The sequence below is a fragment of the Octodon degus genome, unplaced genomic scaffold (assembly GCF_000260255.1).
Source record: "Octodon degus isolate 3935 unplaced genomic scaffold, OctDeg1.0 scaffold00127, whole genome shotgun sequence".
Taxonomy (NCBI): Eukaryota; Metazoa; Chordata; class Mammalia; order Rodentia; family Octodontidae; genus Octodon; species Octodon degus.
In genome coordinates, this window is record NW_004524703.1 from 2,200,476 (window position 1) to 2,217,705 (window position 17,230).

Consider the following 17,230-nt stretch of genomic DNA (forward strand, 5'->3'; position numbering starts at 1 on the left):
TATTTCTTGTTTCCTGTAAGATTTTTATTGATAAGGAAATTCAAACAAAATTGTCTACAAAGATTCATGTGTAGCCTATTATCTTTTGTTTCTAGTCTTTATTAAAAAAAATCACATTTTTACCAATATGTAGCCAGCTTATTTTCATTCTTCTTTTAATGTTTAATATTATGGTACTTTGCTGCATGATTATAATACTCATTGCTCTCATTGCTGCACAATATTCTATCCAAATGACCTACCATGGCTTAGGTAGTGTCATGTAATTGAACATTAAATTTTTCTGATATTAGCCGTGAAAGGTAATGCTACAGTTAAGGAGTTGTGCATGTGAACTTTCTGTCCTTCTGAACTACATCCTGAGGAGAAATTCCAAGGACAGAGAGTACTGAAAGAAGAAAAAGCAGCATAGCTGAAGTGAAGCTAACATCAGGGGGAAATGTTGAAGATGCTAATCATTGTTTCTGGCTAGGCATGGAGGAGCCTGATTGAATTTGTAGGATTTGCACTCCTTGCAAATAGCTCCACTATCCCGCAATGGAGCTTCTCAGTAGACAACAACTACCATCAAGTCAGCAGTCTCGCCCCTGTAGTGGCATCATCCTTTTTAAAAAAATGTATTTAGTATAGGGTCTACAGGGTCTCACTACATAGATCAGACTCTAGTGATCTTCCTGTGTTCAGCCTCCCAAGTACTGGGATTGCAGGCATGTGACACTACGCCCAGTTTCAATCACCATCTCAGAGCACCCTGGGGGTGGGGCTGGCACGGCATGCTGGAGATCAGATCCAGTCCCTGTGTCTACCTAAGCAGGCACTTTAGTCTGCTGAGCTATCTGGCTGCTCCTTGTAGTGGCATCTTGCTGCTCTTAGGTCTGTTTCCATGGGCCTGTGCCTATGCCACCTTGTTTTCAGATAAAAGTGGTGAACACTGAAACTAGGACTAGAGACTGGACTGAGGTCGCTCTGCTGGCCCCTTGTGAGATTGTAGGCTGATTGCTTACTCCCTGACTCTTAGTGTGAATGCTACAGACTGAAGATGGTAGAATAAATCCTGTCTTCAGGGTTGTGCAAGAATTCAGAGGAGCCAATGGATGCTGAAGACATTTAGAAAATTAAGCAGCATATGTGTACATTTAAACATTAACAGTGTGTCTTTTTAAAATTATATTTACTTAGAAGCATTCAGAATGTCAACAAAACAGTTGCAACTTTTTTTTTTTTTTTTTTTGCAATTACAGAGTGGTATTCAGTTAACAGAACAACAGTTATTTTGTATAAGCTGCATCACAGACAACTGAAGATGAAAAGCTACCGTTCCCATATATAACTAATTTGTGCTGTGCACCAACAAGAACCAGCTTTAAATTTCCATGCCAATTTACAAGCCCTATGCTGTACTAGGCAAGGTTAGTGGCTATTGAAAATGCCACCAGGACAGGGCTATGTAAAGACACATTTGGTAGTGCGTTAACTTTGCAAACAAACAAACAAAGACAATGCATGGTTTAACAACAAATATAAAACAACCTTACATTTCATTTTTTTATTCAAAAGGAGTGAGTTGTGTACAGGGGGGCAGGGGTTAAAGGCTTTATAGGCAAGAAAAATAACTGTCCTAGAACCAACTTATTCATCATCATCCTCTTCCTCCTCCTCCTCTTCCTTCTTTTTCTTGTGTTTTTCAGCCTTGATGACTCCCTTTTTTGCTGCATCAGGTTTTCCTTTAGCCCGGTGGCAGAGATGTCCTTTTCATACTTCTCCTTCAGCTTCGCAACCTTCTCATATGGCTGCTTTGCAGTATTATTCCACATTCCTCCAAGTTACTTTGTGACATCACCAGTGGAGAGGCCAGGATGTTCTCCTTTGATTTTTGGGTGATACTCAGAACAGAACAAGAAGGCCAAAGGTGGCCTCTTGGGTGCATTGGGATCCTTGAACTTCTTTTTTGTTTCTCCTTTAGGAGGTATATAAGTTTTCATTTTTCTTTCATAATGAGCCTTGTCTGCTTTTGACATGTCTTCAGATTTTCCTTTTCCTTTTTTTTTTCATGGAATAGAAGAGATTTTATTTCATTTTAAAGAGAATTCATACAGCATTGATTATATAGTCACTTGTCAATGTACTTTGTTGTCCACTTAAGAAATCAGGATACACCATAAGAATTAGTAATGTCAAAACATGATAACTGGTTATTATCTAGGGTACAAATACACAATCATTTGATGTTTTATTGAACGAAAAGCAAAAGAGTCACCATCTTTGCCTTTGTTGTATGCAGGTGAGGCAGGAACCATGGAGGGCATGGTGGCAATTTCCTTGGCAGGAAAGGTCTGCGCCCCGGAGTCCTGTCATGTCGTCAGAAGACTACCCCATGTTCTGTCGGTTGCCATAGCCCCTTGGGTGGGTGTCCTTCCACTCATACCACTCATCATCCTCTTTCTCCTTTTCTTCATTGTCTTTTTCCTGAGCCACTCTCTGGAAATCAACTACAGCTGGTGTTGAGTTGGCTATTCCCTGGTCTGGTAACACTCCATGTTTCCGATGCTGCTCATACCAGTCACTCACTGTCATAGTTGCCAGACTTGGATAACCAGCTCCAAATACTTTGGACTGGGCCTTGTCCCGAGTGAGGATGAAGGATTTCATTGGAGGTCTATCCTGAAGAGATGACTGAGAAGTTGATGCCTCTCTGAAAGAGTCTTTTTCTCCAAGGATCTTTATTTCCTGGTCAATGCTCTCAATCTCCTCTAAGCTGATTCCAATCCATCTCCGCAGGTGAAGGAGGCGATATTCCCGAACTTGCTCATCATCTGCTTGACCACTTTCCACAGCAGATTTCAGTGCAGACAACCTATATTCCACCTGTTTCTTCTCTCTGTATCTATTTTAGCCTTCCTTTGAGACGTCATACCAAGGAGGTTAGCATAGGCCACGGAAGAACTAGCAGTGTTATTTTCAACTGAGTTGTTCTTGTCAAGTTGTTTGGGCAGCTGAAACTCTGCCACATGGTAATAATGGCACTGAGTTTAGTTTATAAAATGTTCTCGAGCCTGCTGTAAATGATCTAGCCGCTTGCTGGGGTTGACTTGTTTCATGGTGAGGGCTCCTTGTAACGCTGGCACCATCAGGTACTTCAGGTCGATGGACGCAATTTCTTCTAAATCTTCATTTCGGCTGAACAAATCGAGTTGCGATAGCATTTCAGCAGCCTTCTCAAGTAGATCTAGTCCCTTGATCACTCTGTCCTGGATTATCTTGGCGCCGGTGGGTTCATTGGCTACTTCTACTTCCTCCAGAAGCTGTTTGCTGGTTTCGAACAGCTCGGGAAGTCGAGGCAGATCTAAGCTGTCCTCAGACGCTGCCACCTTGGAGTGGGAGGAACGCAGAGCATTTGCTTCCGGGTTCAAGGGCAACCCGGCTAAAGTAAACCACAAGTGCGTGCATGCGTGCGTGCGTGCGTGCAGCAGACCCCGGAAGTGGCGCTGCAATGGCCAGTCCTGCCATTGTTACCAAAGCCGTGAGGGTCTCTGGGAGCGGCGATTAGCCGGCCTGGGCAAGACAGCCGTCTCCATTGACTCATTTTACCAGGAAGCCTGGTAAAAGCTACAGGCATCTGTTAAAAACACACACAAGCAAAACCCTAGGCGCTATTTTACGGCCTGCTTCTCGCTGCGGACGGATGGCGGACTGGGAAGTTTTGTGGGGTCTGGGGGGTGGGGCGGGGGGGGGACGTGGGAAGGCGTGAGAGGCGGGGGCGGCCGCGGCGCGCCCCAGGACCTGTCCGGAGCGCGTCTTACCTCGCAAGGCGCTCCCCTGGTGGAGGCTCCCCACGGCCGGACGCCCCAGCCGCCGCCCCGGGCCCTGAGGTCCAGCCACGCCAGCGCCAGGTGCAGGTGGCCAGATTTTCCTTTTTCTTTAGCAGGTGTGATCTTCCACCTCTCTGAACACTTCTTAGAAAACTCTGAGAAGTTAACGGAAGCATCTGGGTGCTTCTTGTGCTCCTCTAGGCAAGTTTGCACAAAGAATGCATGTGATGACATCTTGCCTCTCAGCTTGTTAGGATCTCCTTTGCCCATGTTTACTTGTTTTCCTCAGTGAGGTACAGAGTCACTCAGTGCCCGTCCAGCTCTCACTTGCCTTGGTGCTATCTCTATGGAGCTCAGTGTACTGCAATTAAGAGTGTGTCTGTTATAGGGAATAAATAGAATCCAGGTAGAAAGGAGGGCAGCCCAGTCAAGGGCATGGCATCTGTCTTAAAGGGATGACTCTCCAAGTTACCTGTAGCTTGGGTTGATGTTGGTTAATTTTTTTGGTATAAATAGGAAGATTTTCAATTTGTCATTCCATCACTCTTCCCTCCCAACTGCGATGCTTTTTTTAGACACTCCAGAGAACTTGAATTCTGGAGATACTATATGCTTTAGGTAACTTCTAATTTAATCAGCTCAGTCCAGCAGAGCTGGGGGTGAACACTCAGAAATATTCAAGGGTACCTCTAAAACCTCTCCCCCAAATGGCAAGTGTTAATGTTGCTCTATGCCAAAGGCCTGAGTCTGGGATTCCAAGTCATTTCCAATTTATTCTTTTTGACCCCCCAAAATAAGTAGAAAAAACAATGGTAAGATAAGAAAGGATGTTAGTCTATGTACCAATATTGGTAAGATAAGGGAGAGGTTAAATCCTTAGCCCTATCACAGGAGACACTAACATAGGCTTTAGGTTCAGATAGAGGGAGAACTGGGGTATTGGAAACCTCTACAGTGGCTCCAATCTCCTGCCTCATGTTACAGTGCACGGTGAGAATAAAGAGTGAGAGATATTATAGCTGCACAGCAGCGATCTGGGATGACCATTGGTGGAGCACAAAAGCCCAGAAGGCAGCCAGAACCTCAGGATCTACTGATCACTCAGCAGCTGGATGTGCTAGGCAAGTGGCGAGGCAGGCAAGGCTTGCAGCAGGGAACAAAGCATTCTTGAGAAAGGGATGGAACAGCCAAATTTAGGTTAGGGTTAATGAGTAACCTGTTCTGTAGCCAATTCTGGAAAGGAAATTTCCTCTGCAGTCATGCAGGCCTCAGGGAACATTATCTCATATCTTTTTTCATGAAGACACATACGCAGCCTTGGCCGGACTCCCTAAACTGAGACCCAATCTGGGGAAGTCACCTCCATGCAACCTGAACTGCCCCCACATAATCATAGTCATGCTCAGGTCTGTGGGAGGATGACCCGGTGGACCTCCACACTGGGGCAGGACTAAAAGTAGGCAGAATCTTGATCAAACTATGGTTTGCTGATCATGGAGTCACTTTATACTCTTCAAGATGGCTCTTGAGAATTCCTTTCCCTTGGGGCAGTCCACTTCCGGGGAGGTGCTTGTTCCTGCTTGGGGACGACCTCAGTTTCATTGTGGGGTGACTTGTGTGTGAAACTCTGGAATCCAAGATGATGGTAGGTTTAGGGCCATGATGAGACTTGGAGACACTGCTGCAGTGGTCTGGAACTGGACAAGCTGCTGGTTGAATGTTCCTGCATATCGTGAAAATATCTTAGTTGTTCTTATCATGGTGCCCTCTTCTTGGAGGAGGATAAGATAGGTCAGGTGAGTGCAGGCCTAACCAACCGTGTATTACTAGTTTTGAGACAGGCACTCCTTAGTGTCTGACCTGCCCGTGTGTGGAGCTGAGCAAGGATCAGAAGCAAAGGCTAAGGTGATAAAGGAGACTGCTACAACCCAAAGGCAGAGATGCCAGCTGTGGCCTGCTTTTAGCTGACCCCAGGGTTTCTGTAGACTGAGTGGGAGTCAGGGCTTCCCAGCGAAGGCAGCCTAGAAGTTTGTGCTCTACAAGTGCTCTCCAACCAGAGCTTGGCTCAGAATGGCCGAGCCCAAGTCCTTCTGCTACCTGCCCTTGCTCAGTTCAGATTCTGCCCCCTACATGGCATGTAGGCTCCAAGCCCCTTTGGTCCCCCAAAGTGCATTTAAAGCCAGTCTCCTTGACTGGCTGTTTTCTTTTACCTCCATCCAACTTCAGTGACCTCTTTTTGCTTCATTCTGGGTACTATTTTGCACTTGAGGCATTTACTATCTGCATGTCATTTCTTTGTGTACCCTCCATAGAGGTGGGAAAGTGGAAGTTCCTAATTGTGTGAGAGCTTCCAAGGTGAGTTTGTAGTGATTTTAAAGCATCCTCTTCCTTTGATCCTGTGGAGCTCTTTTCCAAGTAAGACAAACCAGTGACAAGTACATCTCTGGGGATATAGAGACCTGGTTCTGCTCTTTGGGCTTTTGGTAAATGAAGTTCCACACCCCAATCTTTCTGGGTCTTTGGGAAGCAGCAGATGCCCCCTGTTAGCCCACAGAGTTCCCTTCCATGCAGGGAGGCTAAGAGGGAAACTTGGATTGAGGAGCAGGAGCAGACAGGCAAGAAGCTCACAGAATCTCTTCCTGAGGTGTGCAGAGGAGATTTTAAGAGCAAAGATAACTGAGTCTAGAGGCACACACCTCTCATGACAGCACCCTGGGAAGCTGAGGCAGGAAGATCTCAAACTGAAATCCAGCTTGGGCAACTTAGAGACTTAGTAAGAGCCTATCTCAAAATAAAAAACAAAAAGGCTAGGGATGTAGCTCAGTGCAAAGGTCCTAGGTTCAGTCCCCAGTACTAAAAAAAGACAAGTGAAGATGACAGTAGGGCAATGCACTTTTTCAGTGCATGGGACAAAGTGAGGAGCAAATAAAAGCAAAGCCATAGGGTGGCAGATGACACTCTGCAACTACAAAGAAAACATACTTAACAAGACCTTTGTGAAAAGACATGTGCCACCCAGTGCATAGAAAACCATCTGATTTGCTACCTTTCCCATGAGGTTCATTGTCCACATGGACAGCAAGGCTATGTGGCTGTCTTCTCAGGTGGGTTTTGCCTTTGAAGGGAAACAGAGAAAGGCAGCTTCCTCGCTCAGGGAGCAACCAACCTGCAGAGAATCGGGAAACGCCCACTTTCCCAAGCTTTGACCCATTACAAGGCAGCTCACCAGCTGTTCTGCACCAGGAAGATCTGAACCAGACGTACATGAGGTGCATGTCCTTGGTAAGTGTGTGTGTCAGGAACTTCTTAGGCTCTGCCAAAGCAAGCAGCAGCCCCAGTGCAAAGGAGGGCATAGTCATCAGACATGCTCTGCCACATGTGCATGACCCCAGAGGCAGACACTGCCTGGGCTGGGGTAGGACTGCACTATAGCGGGTGTCCCCAGGGATATTAGAGTGACCACCTGCAGGGGCCTGGGGCTGGGAGCTGTGCGGGGTGTAGCTTTGATTCCATCAGGAAAGATGGACACAGCATTGTACCATTTAGATCACTCCCACTCTACCCTACCTCTGACTTGCTTTGTCTGTCCTACGAAACTTCCTTCCTGTGGAACTATCTATTCATTTAGGGCAGTGACAGGAAATTTGAAATCATTGCCAGTAAGAAAATTGCTGTAATTACACTCGACCTGCCTACGCCCTGTTTTCACTTTGTTGTTCTATCAGGAGATTATGACTCACTCTTCCTTGATATTTTCCCTCCATCATAAAGAAATCCTTCTCTCCTCTTGAGGCAGAAAAGGATTTTCTTGAACTATGGAAAGACTTCCCAAACAAGGAGGAACACAACCAAAGGCACACCAGCAAAAGCTTTCCTCCCTGCCACAGCCTGGGGCAGACATTTGGCTCCCAAGTGTGTTGTTGGGGTCAAATTTATTATCCTCTGGTTTGGAATCATCCTAGGGATATGAATAGTTCCTTCTGTTCTGAGCTTGAAGAGACTAATGGCTGCCTTCCTTTTCATTTGTCACAGATGGCTCTAGACATGAATGGAAGGAGTGACAGGTTCACCAGCATCCATGGCATGGCCAGAAAGCCAGGAGGCATGGCCATGGAGTATCTGTGATGCTGCACCAGGACACCGGGCCACCTAGCATGGCTGTGCCTCTGACTCCTGGATCACTCACCCAGGACCTCATAGTGGAGTCTCTGTTCACACCTCTGCTTTAAAATTCTGCTTATGTGTGAGCTGCCAAACATAACAGTATCTTTCTCTTGTGCACCTCAGTAGGCGTGTGCAGGGCTGGACTCTACCTCTTCCTTGGAGAGTTGCTTTTCTCTTGGGTCCCTTCTGCGTGCTCTCATCCCAGGTCTGTCTCCCCACCTCTCTGCTCCTCTCCATGCCCCAAAGACCACCCTCAAGGCCTGGTCTTCAGCTCTCCTTTTTCACTCAGTGATTTCATCTGTACCAACAGGTTTTACATTGTGTGATTGTTCCTAAAGATACCGTATTTGTGGCAGTATTTATGGACACCCATTGCCTAGCAAGTATGAGGTTGGGTTAGGCCCCAGATTCCAAATTGTGTCCTGTTCAATTCACTCATGTCATTATCCTTTTTTGCGACTTGATCCTGCTGTCCTCTCAGCCACTGCCCACAGACATCTTAAACAATATGGCTAAAGAACCTCACTTTTTTTCTTCTAGAAGTCAGCCTTCCATTCAGCTGTTGTTTACCCCAGTCCTTTCTGTTACCCCGTGAATACTCATGAGAACTCTCATAACCAACTCTGTCCTTTTCCTTTCTTATTCCATCTTGGGGTGTAGATGCTTCCAGCATGATGAGTTTCACATCTTTCATCCTCTCTGTCCCTTGTCCAGTTCAAACTCTCATCACCTTTTACGTATCTTGTCATGGAAGGTTTCTAACTCATTTCTCAAATTCTCTTATATTAAATTCAAGATCAAGCTTATCTTTCTAAATCAATGGTCTGATCTGGCTTAACATGCTTTGATGATTTGCTATTGCCTAAAGAACAAAATTTTTATATGATAACAATCTATAATCAAGTTTCCCTTACAAGGCCTTCTGATTGGCCTCCTTCCTGGTACTCCAGATGCTTTATATTCCTCAGCTTTTCATCTCTTGTCCCTTGGACACATCCTAGCTGTGCCACTGACCTTGAGTCCTACCCTCTGTCTAATTAGGCTTCTTTGTCAAGAGCACAGGGGAAGGGAAATAGCAAATAAGAGCCCCAGATTTTCTGCCTGGGCAGGTTGGCAGATACATGGCAGCAGCATCTGCTGAGCTAGGGAAGGAGATATTGGGGTGATCTGTCAGAACTGAAGGCCAGTATTGACCATGCTGAACATAATATGCTCGTGGGCTGTGGAGATGCTGAGTAGGCAGTGAGGCTTTCAGTGGAACTTGAGGGTCTCGTTGTACTCTTGATCTTTGCAACCCTGACTCTAACTCCAAGAAGGGATGGGGGGAGAGAGAGAGAGAGAGAGAGAGAGAGAGAGAGAGAGAGAGAGACAGACAGACAGACAGACAGACCGACTGACCAACACAGAAACAGAGGAGACAAAAACAGACAGAGAGAGAAAGAGACAGACAGACAGACAGGCAGCTTTATGTATTCTAATGTTTAGAAGTTCACAGAGGAGGGAAATCTAACAAATGACTTTGGAAAGATCCAGTTGATGAGGTAAACAAAAACAAGTGAGTGTGCAGTTCTTTAGAGAAAGATGCTCAAAGAAGGAGCCCAGGTCCCTGGGTGAGGCCCTCCCTGCAGAGGGCTTGAGTAGCAAGGGACAGTGCTGAACATTGACTTCAGTGAGGCATAAGTCATTAATGATTTCACTAGGAGCAGAGTCACTGACAGCATGGGGCAAAACAGGTGTCTGCTGGGAATCCTGATTTATAACATTTGTTGATTTTCATGGAAGAACTGTTCCCTCTGAGCTGGTTTCAAGGTAATGGCATTATGTCATCAGATGTGCAGCTGGGAGAGATGGCACCATGGGCTCCAGCCCATACCTCTGTCACATCCTGGGTTGGAAGTCTGGTTGGGGGACTGAAGAAGAGAGGAGTCAGTGGCACTGAAGAGGAATTTTGTTATGAGGGGGAGATGGAGAGCCATAGATGGCAGGAAGGGAACTTAACAGCAAGTCAGGAGGTTCCTCCATGATCTGCCTAAGTCATCCTAATCATGTCGACCTGTCTTTACAGATGAGGAAACTTATACAAAGCAGAAGCTGTGCGATTCCCCGAGTGCAGACACCCAATGCAACCATGTTAACAGAAAATAGAAAGATTTTTTCCTTTTTCCTGTTGTCATAAGCTGAAACAGAGCAACTTCTAGCTAACGTATAAGCAAATCTTCCTCTATTTGTTGTGTCTTGTTCAGTGTCTAGGGAGATGCAGAGTGATACATGAAGAGGTAGCTGTGATGTACCAGAACAAAGTCTCCTTGGCAATCCTGGAAGCAGGGTGACCCAGTAAGTACCTCTCTGCTAATTTGTGAAGTGTTCCTTTGTTGATGGCAACAGAACCCATCTTTGCAAATGACACAGCTTTATGTTTTTTTCATGTTTCAGATCTTTCTACTTTGTACACTGTTGTTTGTTTAAGCACTTCTCTACTTCAGTCTACGTACCCAGCACTGATGCAGTCAGGCTTGTCTGATGCCTAGGGGGGCAGCTTTCTAGAATCCAATTCTGCTCAAGTGCCTCTCATTATCTAGGAAGTCTGGAGACCCACGCGGAGTGTGAATAAAAAAGAAATCCTGTCTCAAAGTGACAATAATGATTTTCTTAGGGCCTGCCAAATAGCTCAGCAGATTAAATAAAGCTCCTGCACACAAGTGCAGGGGCCAAGGGTTTGACCCCCCGGGCCTGCCATGCTGGCTCCGCCTCCAGGGTACACTGAAATTGCAATTGAGACTGAGTGTGGTGGCACACACCTGTAATCCAAGCTCTTGGGAGGCTGTAAACAGAAGAATCACTACAATTGTGATCTAGTAGTGAGGCCCTGAATACCCTGTAGATCCTTCCCTAAAATACAGAAAAAAAATAATGGTTTTCTTTTATCTTATCATGTTGGGCTTCATACAAATGTCATGGAAAACACATGAAGGTGTCGATCAGTTTAGTTTTTCCCTGTGTTGAAGACTCAGCAGTCTTCCTGTCTCTCCAATGCTCGCATTACAGGCGTGCACCACCATGCCTGGTTTCAGAGATGGCAAGGCATGTAGTACCAGGGATTGAATTGGGGGTCCTTGCACTTGTGAGGCAGGTGCTTAGACCACTGAGCTGTCTCCCCAGCCCTCTTTCAGGTTATTACACTAGTGAGACAATATAGTTTGTTTATGTGGGTCTGATTTATTTCACTTTTGAGTATGGTCTCTAGTTGCATTCATTTACCTATAAAACCCTCGAGTTTATCTTTTTTATAGCTGAGTAGTACTTCATTGCATAAAAATACCACATCTTTTTATCCACTTCTCAGTTAATTGACATTTGGATTATTTCAAAGATCTAGATATGACAAATTGTGCTTCTATAAACACGGGTGCATATATATCACTGTGGTGTGATGTTTTCAGTTCTTCTGGAAAAATACCCAGGAGGGGAATAGCTGGGTTCAATGGGACCTCTAATCCGAGTATTATGCAATACAGCAACCATTGTTCAACTCCTATTACTTTATTTAGTAAAATTTTATATCATTTCTATTGCCATTTTTTCGATCACTATTTTGTATTCTTTAACAAAGATAGTCTTAGTGTAGTGAGCCAGTTCCTTCTCTGGAGTCATCTTAAGATCCCCTGTCTATGCCATGTGTGAATACCAATCTGACTGGTCGGTCACCTCTTTTTTGACTTAGGGACATACTGCTCATTTTGATCACTTTCCTAGTAATAGTAGTAGCTATGCAACATTCTTGTGCACCATCTTTTCATTGAGACAAAGTCTTGTTCTGTAATTCCAGCTGGCCTTGAGCTATAGGCAATATTCCTGCCTCAGCCTCCCGAGGACTGGGACTACAGGCTTGTGTCACCACGTCCACCTTGGACACCATTTGAAGCATTGCTACTGTTTATATCTAGATGACCCCTGAAGCCTCACAAGATCATAGGCAGGACTTGTGGAAGGTGATTGGATTATGGGTCACTTAGAAGATGGGGTGTGGTCAGAAAGGTGGGTCCCTGTGGGCATGGCCTGGCAGCTTCATCGCCCTGCCCAGCTCCTCCGTGCCTGCTGTGCCTGGACAGCTCTCCTCTACCCTGCCCCGTGTTGTGCCATTCTGCCTTGGAACCAGCTGACTATGAGACTCGAGCCAAAACGATTCTCTCCTTTAAGTTGTGGGTGTTGGGTATTGTGAATCAGTGAGGAGGAAAGTGACTAAAAGCATGTGAAATATATTTCCTCACTTAATTTGCTTAGAAATCCTCTGGCAAAAATGATCAGCCAAGAGAATGGAAACCTTACTCTACATTGTAGGCAGATGGGGACTTAATGCAATCAACTGCTCATTGGTAGGGGAAAGAAGAGAAAGTTAAGGGAGGCCATTACTGGCTTTCAGGTTCAACACAGTGAATGCAGTGAGTCAGGAATTCTCTGCTACTGTCCACATTAAGAGACATCAAGAAATCACCAACAGCCATAAGTAGCCTCTAGCTCAAAGGTGAGTGAGGGGAGATGGGGTCACAGACCGGAACTGCACATTGGAGTGGGTCCATTCCCCCATCCACATTTAACACAAAAATGTCTCATTCCATCAGAAACCAGAAACAAGTCAGTCTGGAAAGTGAATTATGTCCTGTGCAGTGGGAAAGATAATAGACAGGATGGGGAATGAAAGCTGGTTACAAAATACATCCATCGTAGTCATTGGGCCCATTTATAGATAATTACCCTGAATAAACTGCACATATGAAGTAGTGACACCCGAATTTGAATACAGATCTGCTCCAATCTACGTGCACACTCTTTCCCATTATGATGCCTTAATGTAGTAGTTGCAATGAGCATTAACTTGTTTTCAAAGAGTAACTATGCCTTCAAAAAAATGAAGGCCTGAAACTATGAAAGGTTTAAAAAAAAAACCTCTGAGGCCAATTTTGAAAGAGGAATTTCAAAACTGTTTTTCAATATAGAAATATCTCTAGAAAAGCCTAACAGTCTTGTCAGGAGCTGGCCCCACTTTGGAGGCTAAGCTTAGTAGCTCTTAAGTTTCTGCCCAACTTGGCACGGATTACCTCACTTACTTTCTGGTAGACAGAGCCCATCACATGGGTGGTTCCAGTCAACGGTGCAGAATGGACACTCTCTACTGGAGGCGCTTGGCAGAGTATCAAAGAGGGAACTATTTAGAGGAATGAAATGATCTATCACTGTAACTTGTGCAGAAAGAATAACAGAAGAGGAAGGAAACAAGCTAGTCAAGGAACAAACAGCAACAAATCTGAAAAGTATACATTTCTAAAGAGATGGAAAAGCATAGAAATGCATTGGTTCATGTATTAAACTCAGGACAAGATTAAAAGGAAACATTTAATTAATAGGGAGAGAAATACTCTGGGGACAAATAATACAGAATTTTCCGTAGAACCACTTGTACATCAGTAACTCAAAGGAAAACAAACAAAAACAAAACAAAACAAAAAAACTAACTGCATTATAAACCCAAATCGGAAAATACAATGAAAAGTCACTCAAATTAATTGAGCAGGCTCAAAATTTATAAAACTCAGTAATTTATGCCCTCTGTGCTCAAGGGGCGGGCTGGGAGTATCCTTACAAAGCATACTATGTCTATGGACGTGGATGTGGCAGAGACCAGATGCCACTGGCCATTTGTGAATGGGCACCACTATGTCAGTCGGCCTGCCCTTATGGTACCAATACCTGATTTAATCTCATGTCTTTATAAAGAGAAAAGGCTCTCTCTCTCCCCCTACTTTCCTTTTTTTTCTCTCTTTCTCTTTCTTACTTCCTTTCTTTTTGATATGGGATCTCGCTCTGCAGTTCAGGCTGGTCTTGAAGTCACTATGTAGCCCAGGCTGGCCTAGAACTCAACAGTGATCCTCTTGCTTCAGCCTCCAGAATACTGGGCCAGTTGGTCCCCTTGCTTCAGGCTTATCAGAGCACAGCAGAACAGGAGCAGATGGCGAGCAAAGCTGCTCACCTCTCTGCTGGAGTGTGAGAGGGAGCAAAAGAATTGGCTTAGGTTTCCCTCCAACACTCTGGAAACCTCTCACCAGACCCCACCTCTTAAAGGTCCCTTTACCAATAGCACTGACAGGGCACTAAGTCTTTAACGGGGACCTTTAGGGAACATTCCAGGTCCAAACTATAGCAACCACTTTTGCTTGCCTGGGTGCCTCTGCCCCAGCCCCAGCACAGCCATGGTGCATGAGGACAAGATTCCTTACTGCCCCTTCATTATGTCCTCTGACTTTGTGTAAATCTGTGCATGTGTGACTGTAAGTTTAGGGACAACAACAGGGAATGACTAAGTTATTTTGGATACTGAATGGTATTATAGCTGGAGCCCAGGAGAGAGGAAAATCAAGAAGATGAAATTTTTGTTCACAGTCTTGCATGCCTATATTGAAGTCTTCTTTCTTTCCCTTAGAAAGCCACTTTCCTTGATCATAAGCAGTATAAATTATATCCTTCTTTTGAATAAATCCCAACATTTCTCACAGAGTTGGGTTCTTCCTCCTTTCCATCACTGGGTCAATAATCCCATCTGCTCTGGATTTCAGAATTCAGTGTGGATGGGGCATGAGGTGGCTTCAGCACAGTAGTTGGGCATTGTCTCTTCAGGGTCAGCCCATGTGCACAGGCTACTTCTCTCTTCCTGTGACCTACCCATCATCTGTTGGAGCCAACAGGGGTGTATGCAGCTCAGAGTCCATGTTAAATTCACAAGGAAGAGGAAAGTGTTCCAGAAGCTCTGGAACAGACTGGAAGGTCTCTGCCTGTGTGGAGAGGATAACAGCAGGGTGGCTGCAGCCTGCCTCGGTTGGGTCCTGCCTCACTGCCAGAGCATGGTAGGCCCAGAAAAGACAGCATTCGAGAAGGAGTCCTGTCTAACAATAGCGCTACCTACCCCCTCCCCCAATATGCACACCCAGGGCCAACCTTGGTCTAAACTTTAGATCTGGCAGAATTTGAAATGGCCCAAGGCCAGATTAACTCTTGGCAGGATTAATCACCAGCAGGATCAGGCCAGACAAACTGCTCCTCTCTGTAAATTGACACTGACCAGCTTATATCCCCCTCATTATGAGGTAGGGACTTTGTGTTATCTGGTTACATAGAACAAAAGGTGCTGCTGTAAATTTGCTGAAGTGTTTATACAGGTTGCTGCTGGTCGACAAGACAAAGAGCAGTTTTTTGTTTTTTTGGTTTTTTTCATATCTCTGCTGATTTTTTTTTTCTGAAGTTTCTGCAATAGCTCTGGCTTAGCTTCCAATTTAAATTAAGTTTTCAAAGGCTAAAATGAAGAAACAAAGCTAGGGAAAGAATAACGCCTCACTATGGGTGAGCATCGCTCATGCACCATCACAATTGAGGAAATCAAAGCACACAAGTGAATTAAACGATATCCAACCAGAAAGTTCTGGGGTTAAAAAAATGAAGCCAGGGAATGTTTATTTATTTATTTTTAATATTATAAGATTGTGTCTATAATCCCAGCACTCTGGGAGTATAAACCAGGAGGTTTGCAAGTTCAAGTCCATCCTGGGCAACTTACTTAGACCCTGTCTTAAAAAAAAAAAAAAAAAAAAAAAAAAAAAAAGAAAGAAAGAAAGAAAGAAAAGAAGAGAAAAGAGAAAAGAAAGAAAACTTGGGATGTAGCTCAGTGCAAAGGTCCTGATTCAAGTCTCAGTACAATTCTTTTTTTAAAAAGGTAAAGCTGTATATTTTAAGCCCTAAATTTTAAGTTTTTCAGTTTCACAAACATTTAATGAGCTCCTGAAATATGGTAGGTGCTAATAATATAGAAACAAAACTTTTCTTTGTGCTGCAGGGAATTGTGGCCTGGTACACTGCTTCAGCGGCCACATCCTTTGCTCTCAGCAACCCCATGTGAAAAGAAATGGGACCCTCGCTGGGAGGCCTGCCCTTCTTTGTTCTGTCTCTCAGCACCCACTCTGGCTGGTGAGTCGAGGCTTTTGGGCCCCAGAACTCAGACCAACGAATGGGGAGGATGGCTCTACCCCATTGGAACAGCACTAGCAATTTGCTTCTCCCATTGTGTGTGTTTATTTATTTTTAATATTTGAAAGAATTTTGCCAAAGGCACAGAGGCTTTGTCTTTTTTATTAAAATTACATCCCCAGCTCCTAAAACAATGCATGGCATATAGATGATCAAGATGATCAATGCCTACTGAGTGGAAGAAAATTATCTTAGCAACAGCAGATTGGAAGTGATACCTTTTGTTATGATAAGCTGCATTTATCCAATATTAGGCTCCCTCAAGAATCCTTGTGAAGTGTAAAATTTGCACCTGCAAATTGGTTTTACATGCAGTGATATTTTATAAGTAATAACCTACATATGGTGGAATTAACATAATGGTATATGATTAATCCTTTGTTAATTTTGAGGCTCTTGTTAGGAGTATTTTGCATGTGATGTTGGGCTGAAGTTTTTCATATTTTAGATAGTTTATAGAGCACCACTGTGCTGTGCATATATGGGTACGTGGTCCCCAGGGTGTGGGGTGTGGGAGGCAAGGGAGGCAGACTGCATGGGCAATTTGTGTTAGGTGAACATAGGAAGGTGGGTAATTCTTGTGGACATTACAACCCAGGCCAGTCTGGGGGTGCTGAGATTCTGGGGACCCTGATGACTCTGGTGTCGCTTCAGCCTGCCCTACAAGTTGCCTGGTGGAGAAGCAACTCTGGCAGCTCCTCCTCAGGACCCTTGGTTGGCTGCCCATCACCGGATGGGGAAGAGGAAAGTGCTGGTTCCAGCAGCAACAAGTCAACTCTGTGGAACCATGTTTCCAGAGACATGCAGAAAGAGAAAGGAGACAAACGGGTCCCTAAATAATCTAGGCAATGGTGGTGAGAGAGAGACTAGGGGATTGGGGGGGGGGCAGGAAGAGGAAGACATACCCCAATCCAGCCGAGCCCCTGGGCCTCCTGCTGACTTCTCGCCAGGAAGTCATTGCTGTTGCCAGAAGATACAAATTGTTAGCATCAAGGCAAGCAGAAACAGGGAATCCACACCCAGGATCTGGGGGCAGGTTTATGTCAGCAGGCATTCATCAGGATAAGCAAGCAGGAAGTACAGGGCAGAATGGCTGGCCAACTGAGGACTGGTTTATACAGTGTGCATCCCAGTGACCAGCTACGCATCGTGGTGACCAGCCCTTTCTAAGAGACCAGAAACAACCA

General features: G+C 44.9%; 1 pseudogene; it reads right to left on the bottom strand.

Annotated features, from left to right (window-relative positions):
- Positions 1 to 2,216: 2,216 nt before the first annotated feature.
- On the bottom strand, positions 2,217 to 3,422 carry LOC101589071 (annotated as a pseudogene).
- Positions 3,423 to 17,230: the final 13,808 nt, after the last annotated feature.